The sequence below is a fragment of the Uranotaenia lowii genome, chromosome 3, assembly GCF_029784155.1.
Source record: "Uranotaenia lowii strain MFRU-FL chromosome 3, ASM2978415v1, whole genome shotgun sequence".
NCBI classification, from domain to species: domain Eukaryota; kingdom Metazoa; phylum Arthropoda; class Insecta; order Diptera; family Culicidae; genus Uranotaenia; species Uranotaenia lowii.
In genome coordinates this window covers 303,032,778-303,042,777 of record NC_073693.1, presented here as the reverse complement: position 1 = coordinate 303,042,777, position 10,000 = coordinate 303,032,778, and positions in this window count along the sequence as shown.

Genomic DNA, 10,000 nt, shown 5'->3' with positions numbered 1-10,000 from the left:
TTCTTGTTTTAAATTATATTTCTTCCAGATTTTTTCATTTGGTTGAAAAAGTTACAACGTTTGATCTGAATCATGAGTAAATTGCATAATTATTCATTAATTGAATAATAAAAATAGCTTAACTTGATGATTGTGGATTTTCAGGGGGCTTTACAGGGAAACAATCGAGCAGACAACTTATATACAATATGCAATGGATTGTAAGTTCTAAATAGCTTGCTTTTTTGGATTCTTCATTTATTTCCAATCGTTGGAAGGGAGTAAGATGGGTCAAACCTACCCCAAGCCAGAGGCAACAAACCACTTGGTAGTGCTGCAATTATTGTTTATCAATTAAGCATAAAATTTACTTTTTGCTCCGTATGTTTTTTCGATGCCTTTTGTGTCACCAAATATCAGTAAAAAAAATTTGAAATGATTGTGTTGATTCCCAAATGAGTGCAACGCGTTTCAATTTTGTATTGAAGAGATTTTTTTTCACAATAAACCATCCAGGAAATTCAAATAAGCTTGAAATAATTTGTCCTTCATTTTTGGTTTTAGCTATTCTTAAGCTTGATTGTTTTTGCTAACATGAGGAAAAGCTTAGTGTTTCATGCAAAAAGTTATACTCATTTCAAAATTAAAATTCTGAATCCATTGAAAAATGTTTAAAATACGACAGTCTTTGCTTGCTAGACTTTCCATTTATTTCAAGAAATGTTTTTGCCAAGGCAATTCAAATTTGGTTTGTTGACATGAATTGTACAGCATCAATCAAAGAATACTTTACAGCCAAAGTTTTTTTTTAATTCCAGTAAATCCCTGGAGATTTTATTTGAAGAATTTCGTTTTCCCATACAAAACTAAAAATATTTAGAAATCCTGAGTTTGCACTTCAAATTTTAATGTGCGTTGTGGTTCACATTTTAACTGAGGCTATCGGGTGTTTTTCGATATTAGTCATTTTACCATCTTTAAGGCATTCGCGACTTAATCAGCGATGCAGTTGGCGGATCGTTATTGAAAAACTTATCCGGTAAACTGTGTTCGATGTTTGATCTTGGGCTCGAACTCTCGGACATCGGCTTACGAGACAACAGACTTGCCAACTGAGCTATATCACAAGCCTTTATTGGGTGTATTGTTTCTTTCTTTTTTGTTATGAAATATTTATGCTTCATTACTTAGTTCCAAAACGCTTACATTGACGATTTCATGATTCAGTTACATCGCAAACATTCCGTCATATGCAACGGGAAAAATCCGTTTATAACCGAATCACAATAATATACATACTAGTCCAAATTGGTAGTCAAGTTTAGTCATCGGGCCGAAAATTGAATAAGTTTGGCGGAAACACTGCCACAAAACACGGTTCAACACCTGGCATCCCCCCTTACTAGAATCGTTGTTGAAGGTACCAGATGGCGCGCATAAGAAAACCCAATCAAATGAGGTTTGGTACGGCACAAAGTTGACTGAATTTCGGAAGTTTGAGGGCTGTCAATTTGGGAGGGAGGGTAGGGCATCTGGATTATATACTTGCTTTCTCGGCTTGGCACTAATTAGGATCCGCAACTAAATGAAACACATTTCCCGAATCAGGTGAAAATTGGCATGGCATTCGCCCGGGCCAGCAAATTGGCATCAGGTGCAGTTAAACGATTTGGCACCGGAGCTCGGTTGATTAGTGTCCTGGATGCAATTTTGGCTTGGAAGTAGATTTGATGAAATTGTGTTCACGTTACCATGAATAGTTTAATTGTTGGGAAAACCATTGGCGATGCAGGTCGTTGGAGTCAAATGATCGAAATATGTACTTCGATGGGAAACGGTTTTGAACGTTAGACATTTCAATCGGTTCTAGTATAATAAGTATAGTTTATAATGTTACGAAAACAATTTTTAACAAAATCCACAGACTTCCGACAAAAAACAAAAAAAAACCAAAAATCATTTTCATTCTAATAAATTAAAACCGCTTTTTAACCCTAAAATAACACTTTTTTTCTCTTTCTTCCATTGCAGGTAAGATGCCCCAGAAGCAATGTTCCCTTCTTGAAGCAAATGAAAGATAAGTTTCCCAATTTTAAAAGCATTCAATTCGACTTTTAATCACCTCCTAAAAAGCATGACATGTAATTGAAAATAAAACTAGCCGAAAAGCGTCACGGGTTCTTGCAACCGACGAATTTGGCCTCAGTTGTTGGTTGGCAGAAGTACATATAAAAGTAGGGAGTGAGAACCGAAAAATTCGACAAAAACGTCGTCCTACTTAATTAATTTAGAGCAGCAATGGCAAATGGCAGACAGAAAATTAGGAACAAATTTTCTCCCTCGCTTTTGCTTTCGATATTTCGGCTGACATTTTACGCATTCCCCAAAAACAACAAACTTGTAACTACCCTTTTGAATTTCGGGTCGGCCTAACATGGGGAGGGTGAAATGTGGTTTTTGGTGGGAGGCTTGAAGCCATTTTTAATTGAGCAAATGTCGATTTCAAGCGCAAGAAACTACTTAATTCAAACATGGATATAATATTATTAAGAATATATTTCTATTCATTTAATTTTTTCCTAAAAATTTCGCATTTGCAGTTAGTCTATATTCTTTAGTTTTCAATTTAAGTGATGATTAATATTATTTTTTCGATTATCAAATAATTTTATTTTAGTCAATTATTGTTAAAAAAATTATTGTGAGGCTGTAAATAAATTAAATGAAAAGAGGCATTCGAATAATATATGAAAATTCATAAAATCTTTTTCAATGCATTTGACAAAGTTACCAATTTTCTTAAATAATTATGCTTGAATTTTCCTGTGCTCCAAACTCGTTTCATTTTAAACCCTTTTTGAATAGTGTTGTTTAAAAATAACACTTATTTAAATCCAAATATCACGAAAACGCATGAATATTTTTGTGTTATGTATTCAGAAAAAATATTTTTGAGATTTGAAAAAAACAGCTCATGATATTTTCATAACTATATTTTAATGTATACATGAAATATCAAAAAAAAAGTATGCTGAAAAATAGCACAAATCAATTTTATTCATTTATATTTATTGTGTGCTGAAATATCTGAAAATTTGGAAATTTGAACAATTTTTTTATCTCAATTAATCACAAACATCTTCTTGCACGTTATGAACAATATTTAGATGAAATTTGCGAAGTTGTATTGATATAAATCAACAAATTAAAAAAATATTTTTTAACTTTAATGGGCCATAACTTTTAAAGGACTCGAAATAACGGCTTCAAACCTATCCAGTTGTCTTATTAAAACTAAAATATTATTATTTTATTGACTATTTAAACAGTTAAAAAAATAATTAACTGGAAATATCATGTGCCAAAATGGCATCTCCAAATATTACAATTCTCTCTTCTAATTTCTGCACTGTTTTTTTAAATAAATTTAAATTTCAAAATTAGTAATTTAAACATATTTTATGTAAGTTTCACTTCAAGAATTATTTTGGCCGTTTTGACTGCGAATTTGAATATTTTACTTAAACTGTGGAAAGATTTTAATTTGAGTTTGAAATTTCAATGTTCAATTAATTACAAATATAGGAAATTTCAAAGTTCGAACATTGAAAATTTCAAATGAACAGGACAAATAATTTTGGAATCATATTTAAATGTTCAAAAATTGGATTTAAATAATTTTTAGTTAGAAGACCTTATGAATTTTCAAAACATATTTTTTTTAATATTACATTATATTCAGCAAAAATAAATTTTAAGTTTTGATTGAAAAATAATCTTTGTTTCAAAATGCTCATTATTTCATCATAAAAATGTCATCCAAAAAGTAAACATTTATTAAAAATGTTTTATGATGATATCAGTTCTTCCATTCATACCAAAGATCTACAATTATAGAATAAATTGTATCATTGAATTTAGTTTCAGGGGTGATGATGTCTTATTTTCAAAATTTTGCTCTGAAAAAATAACTGGAGGGAGAGATAAAATTGAAGAAAAAAAACACTTCATATTTTTAATGTGTGTATTGCAAATTGTTTCGTAAAGCTCTTCAAGATTTTTCATTGGAAGCTTAAAATGAACAGTATGAAATATTCTGATAATAGCTTAAAATTATTTTAAATTCCAATTTTGGAACTTTCGGCTTGATTGAATATCACAATTTAAAAAGCTTCCAAATTTTCATGTAGTTTATAAGTTAAACCCTTTTTAAAAAACGATAAATTTTTAATATTATCTTTTAATGTAAATAAATCACGAACCAATGACAGGTAAAAATGATCAGATCTTTATTAAAAATTAAAAAATAATAATTCAAAAGAAATTGTTTAGTTAAAATGTGACAATTTTTTTTTAAGATCACGAATTTTCATAAAGAAAACATAATAATCGATTTTTTTTTGTTTTATTGCAATTATTTTTTCATGAGTACAGCTGTGATGTTAAAAATTTGAAATTCATCTTAAAGTGAAAATACGAAGCTCAGTTTCAAAACTGAAAGAAGACCAAAAAGCATTCAAAATTGAAAGTTCACAGTTTTGAAAATGAAAAAATAAGTTTTGAACTCCAGATGTTTAAAAAAACAATTTAAAAATCAAGATTTAAGGTTCAAGTTTTTGAATAAAGAGTAAATTGTGATACATTCTGAGAACTTCTTTCGAAATTTTTCAATAAGGATTCATTTATTTCAGCTTCAGAAATCAGAGTTCCCCACAATCCTTTCAAAAGTCATGATCTTTTGCTTAAATTCAAAATAAATTTTTTGATGGCTGCAAATCTTTAAATCAAAACTTCTAGATGACAATCAGACAGAATAATTGAACAAAAAAAAATAACTCAAAAAAAAAAGAACATCAGAGCAATAGGGATTAAAGTGAAAAAATATCAATTTTGAGTTAATGATTTGAACTGCAATTTCCCGGTTGTATGAAAAATCGAAAAAAGTGAAAACTTCAAAGCGTACTTCCTCGATAGTAGGTTTCATGGACTTATACTCCTTTGGTTTAGAGGGCATCATCAATAGTTTCTTTATTTATTCCTGATTATTTTTTTTTTCAAACCATGGTACGACGTTAATTTACTTTAAATCCAGTATAAAGTTGGATTTAAGTGCAAGAAAATCTGAAAAAAAGGTAAATTGACAAAAAGTTCAAAAACAGCTTCATTTGAAAATTCATCAAAAATTATGTGTTTAAAATTTTGAAAGTCCAAAATTTTAAAAATGTGTCAAATTATTATTTTTTAGTTATTTTTTTTAAATTTATTTGGTGTGACTAACACAATTTTGACGGATCATTTATTAAAAAAACCGTTTTAAAACTACTTTTTGGCATTTTTGTTGTCATGATCTTAAAAACATTGAAAAAATATATATTCATATGTGCAACGTACAGCCAAGGTTGCCAAAATCACAGAAAAATTTTATTTTCACAGAATTTTGAGAAAAATTAAGTCACAGATCACAGAATTTTTCAAATTTTAACAGAATTAATAATTTTTCTTAATTATGCACAGATTTCCAAAATCATGAATGATTTTGTCATTTTCGACTTTTTATTTCTAACACTAATTTATGAAACTATAAAATATGTTAACTGATTTTTTCAATTAAACCAGTAGCAGTAGTTTTCATTTTTTTATGCTTGACATGATTTCCCAATGAACTTTATAGAAATAGCGTCACAAAACCGTCACTGAATTTTAGGTTCAAATCACAAAATTCGAGATTTTTTTTTCAAGACATAGATTTTGTTTTCGACAACCTTGCGTACAGCTTCGATTTTCAGCTTTCTTGGACACTTAGGGAAAATTTTGTAGGAATTCCGTAGCTGATATGCCGTTTTTTCCAAAACATTTTTTCGGGTTTTTTTTTCGTCTAAGACTTTGAATAACGGAAAACTGAAGTGTTGTAGGAGAAAAACGAGCTTCACATCTTTCGTTCAAGACTGCTTTGCCAGGAAGACCCAAACTGACGCCATTTACACTGATCTCTCAGCTGCCGCATGTCCCGCTTTTTTCTGAGAAAATGTTTGTGGTAGACTCAACACTCTTCGATTCTACCCAGGGGGGTGACATCCCTATCCTTTGTCATTGATTTTGACAACCATCAAAATTACGGGCCCACGATTTTGTGGGCCCATAACAAACCTGACATTTTGCTGTCAAGGAACATGATTTTTACCGATTAGGCTGTAAAAATTAAATAGGTAACACTTATTAGGATATATTGACAGTTCTACACGAACACCACCTAAGCAGGAGGCCTCAGCCCTAACCTCAAACCATGGGAGAACAGAATCAATTTCTGATAAGGGCGCACGATAAACGCGATTTTCTGGTTCTAATACCGACAAATTCGCCCTGTGGAAAAGCGATACACAGATGTTCGTGTTTTGATTTCAGGGCTGCCAAGTGCATTGATATTTGATATTGATATTTGATTATATACTTTTTTAATTGCATTGTTATTGAAAAACCTTTTCATGAGTACTGAGAATTTGCGACTTTCCGGTAGATTTCTATTCGAATGTGAAATTAAACGCATCATTCATCTGAACGAAATAACAACTTACTGTATCGCACACCTCAACGATGTAGCGAATTATGTGGATATGTTTAAAATAATCGGAACTTGTAGGCAATTATTTAAAAAGTCATCATTAATTAACTTGTTTGAAACACTGAATGATTTTGCATTTGTTTAGAAGTTAAAAACAATTCTTTTTTAATCTACCAAGCAGTATTTTAAAATATACTTCAGATGTTTTGAATTCACCATGAAAATTAAGCAAAAGATGGCTTGTCTTCATTTAGTTAGGGGACGCCCCGTAATGAATTCAAACGTTTAACTGTTGATAGTTGAAAAATTAATCAATTTCGAATTTTTATAATTAGTTTAAAACAAGCAAATACTAATTTTTGTAACGCACCTAGCATCACTGGTGAGGCCACTAGAAAATCAAAATTTGAGGTTATGGCTGATACCAATTTTTCGCCAATACTATCGCCCGTAAATACCCTTATAGGAAATTTCACTGACTGGATAAACCTAAATTTAGCCTCAATTCAAATTCATTGATTCAACACAGAAAATTATTCAAAGATGATATTTCTCGAATATTTTTTCTCAAAATTAGCAGCACATTTTCAAAGTTTATAAAAGACAAGATTTAATTGCTCGTTAAGTTCCTAGCACTTATGGTTGCCACAATAATTTCCAGACATATCCGGACCGGGCGAATCCGTTCAATTTTATCTTAAACCCTGGCATCATCCGGGCATCGGATTTCTAAATTTTTACCAAAAATCCATGCATATTTGGTCAAAACCACGGTATTATTTAATTAAAAATAAAAAAAAACAATATTTAAATTTAAAATATTTTTTCACATCAAAACACATACGCAGATTTTAAATCGTACTTTAGACTTCCGAAAAACTGTTTATTGAAAATAAACTTGCTAAACATCGTTTTCTGACACAAAATTAAAAAATTATAATCCAAAAAATTTTATCTGGAAACCTGGCAATATCCGGGCCTTTGAACTCCAAATTTTTAACCCAATATCCTGGCAATATCCGAGCAAATTTGGAATTATTAAATAAAAATAAAAGAAACAACTCAAAACAAAAACTCGGTTTTGGAAGCAAAATAAAAATAATAACTCAATTGAAGTTTTATTTACTAAAGTTCAGTTTTGAAATAAAGTAAATAAATCTGTGCAAAATCCAGGATTTTTCTAAGAAATCCGGGAAACCGGGCGAGACCGAACTTTTCCTAAATTTAGTGTCAAATATCCAGGCATAGCATCACCAAAAAATCTGGTTCAGTTTAGCGTTTCGTGGGCACGTTCTAGCAATTTTAATATTTTTATATTGAAGAAAATATTTTTCAAGTTGTTTCCAAATGATGATGGCTTCAGATGTTTTTCCGGAATCCTAGCAGAATCCCTTGAATATAAAGCTTTAAAAAGTCAAATTTCAGATAAAGTAGAACAAGACTACCGAACCAAAAAAAACTTCATTCAATCAATCAAATGAATGAATTGACGAGTTAAAATAAATGAGCTTGGTAGATGATCAAAAACGGCTGTTTAAAAATATAAAAGCTTTCTTAAAATTTAAGATTTTGAATTACTTTGAACTACAACATTCCCGACTCAAGGGTTCGTAGTTTACAAAGATGGAAATTTTCTTGAGAATTTAATTTCTTTAACAAATTTCATTTATGTATATTTAATTACTTTCTATGAACTATTTAAGCTGAAAGAACATACACATATGAATAAGAATAGTCATACAAATTAGGTATTAAGAGTTTCTAAAATGTCTCGCTTTTTTTGGCGATGTCCATTTTTTTTCGTGAAATATCCCGCTTTTTTCTGAAAGTATCTGGTAAGCCTACTTTATCCGTATATGATTACCTTCTATGCAGTATTTTAGCTGATGGAACATATACATACGTATGAAAATCGTCATAAAAATTTGATTTGGAGGAGTTTCCGAAATGTCCCGCTTTTTTCGGCGATGTCCCGCTTTTTATTTGTGAAATGTCCCGCATTTTTCTGAAGGTATCTGGTAAGCCTAGGCTATCCTGCGACGCTTCTTGAGCTATGCCCTACGTCACTTGAATTGGCACGATCCGTTTCGTCTGTCAAGCTACGAAAATCGTTGCCGCCTCATAAACTTGGATACGATTCAAGTTCGTAGGAACGTTACTCGAGCTCTGGTTGTAGCTGACCTGCTGACATCGAGAATAGACTCTCCCACGGTGCTGGAGCCTGTCCCTCTCAGTGTATGACTCCGAGGATTAAGAAACCAGCATTTGCAGCTCTACGTCCCCACTCGTCTGAACAACTATGGGGCCAACAGCGCTTTTGTCGGAATCTTAAAAACTTTTAATCGTTTTTCTGCGCATTTCGAATTTGACGTTTCGAGAAATGTGATCCGAAGGAAAATATTAGACGTGTCCAGAACAGTGTCGAGTGGATTTTAATTTTGATAAGTTATTTAGGATTAAGTTATCATTTGGATCAACATGTGATCCATTGATTTTTTATAAAAATAAATAAACAAATAAATAAATAAATTACGGGGTTTCAATGCTAAAAATTTAGTAATAATCGGTTGAGAAACAAGAGAGATTAAGCGGTTTTAAGCAGAGAGTGTCAAATAGTCACTCAAGGTCTTATTAGGGTTTTTTTCCTGGGCTTTCGGGGTGCGTCCATAAAAAATAATAAGGCAAAGTTAAAAATTGTAAGATTTCATTGAAGGTTCTTGAATATTTTTTTTTATCTGGATGCAAATAAAGATATCAGCCGCCAAACTTCCAATAATGTCATATTGATACTTGAGAGCGGAAAGTTTCAAACATATCCAAAACAAATTCTTAAAAATATCGTTTGAGATTCATTTGTTGTTTTCTTTATTTGTTTAAATTATGATATCAAGAAGCATCAAACAAGCATAAAAAGACAAACCAATACCAATTTTAAATGCGTTCAAAAGTTGAAAAATGGTGCTTTGAATGAAATTTTATAGTAAGAAACTTGGAGTTCGGTTGATAACAATTTGCTTTTATTACTGTCATTACTGTTCAGACTGTTTATAAATGCGTTGAATTTTCAAGCAAATTTATGACTCAAATGATAATCACAAATACTAGAGTCAAAAAATATTTAAAAACAAAATCCTCAGGTTTGTGCAGGGTGGATAAAAATTAATATTTTTTTCAAAAAAATCTAAAAAATCAGATTTTTTTCATTTAAATCGGTTTTTTTTTCAATTAAATAAGTTTTTTTTAATTTAAATAGGATTTGTTCTATAAATTGGATTTTGAGGGTAATATTTTAGCATTTTAGAAGGTTTTTCAATCATGTGATAAAGTTGAGTTGTTAAACTCAGCTTCATAAAGGCTGTATAAGTGTAGCATTATGATTCATGATTTTCAACATTCATCAAAGACCAATGCTTTTCAAACTAAATCCACATCGATTCGACTTTGTATCTAACGACTCGAAAA